Source organism: Penaeus monodon, chromosome 23, assembly GCF_015228065.2.
Source record: "Penaeus monodon isolate SGIC_2016 chromosome 23, NSTDA_Pmon_1, whole genome shotgun sequence".
Lineage (NCBI taxonomy): Eukaryota > Metazoa > Arthropoda > Malacostraca > Decapoda > Penaeidae > Penaeus > Penaeus monodon.
The window spans coordinates 29,605,076-29,605,747 of record NC_051408.1 but is presented as its reverse complement, the minus strand read 5'-3'; positions in this window follow the sequence as shown (position 1 = coordinate 29,605,747).

The following is a 672-nucleotide window of genomic DNA, read 5'->3' as shown; positions in this document are numbered from 1 at the left end:
AAAATCCCTCCCTCCCTGTACTCTTTCTATAAGTACCTCGACATTAGGCAAGCTTCCAGTCCGGCTTCTCCCCTGCCATCAAAAGGGGGGAAGCCAGAGTACAGGTAAGTAATACAGGTAGTGCCTTGTGTGTCAAGGATTAGCATCCGGTCTGGGCTGAGAGGGCGAGATGATTCGCCAATCATAGCAGATCAGATAAAGATGATTATTCACTCGAGGAGCTCAAGAGGAAAATAAGATGTAATAGCCGAACATTTACACAATTACGTTAGTACCGAGAACACGAAACGCGGGGTTTATTTGAATATGGCCTTTATGCACTCGCGCAGGAGAGCCGAATGTCAGATACAGCTTAGGGTTTGCTCGAAATGTGTCCAGCTACTTGAATGTATTTTAATAAATTCAAAGGATGTATCCGGGACCACGAAGAAGAGCTGTTATAAATGAAGATACGTGAAATAACCTAAAATTTCTCGAAATGCACTTCAATTGCTGGCCATTTTTAAAAGGAAAGTTTCAAAATAGCAGAGAACAAAACCGGACTTGAAATTATACAGACATCCAGAGGTGAGTTATGATACTTAATTGTGTTCAAAGGCAATTGTGCGGCGTTAACTAAATTTCAGATAGATGAAGGAGTTCAGGTGAAAAGAATGTGCGTCCGGGTAATAG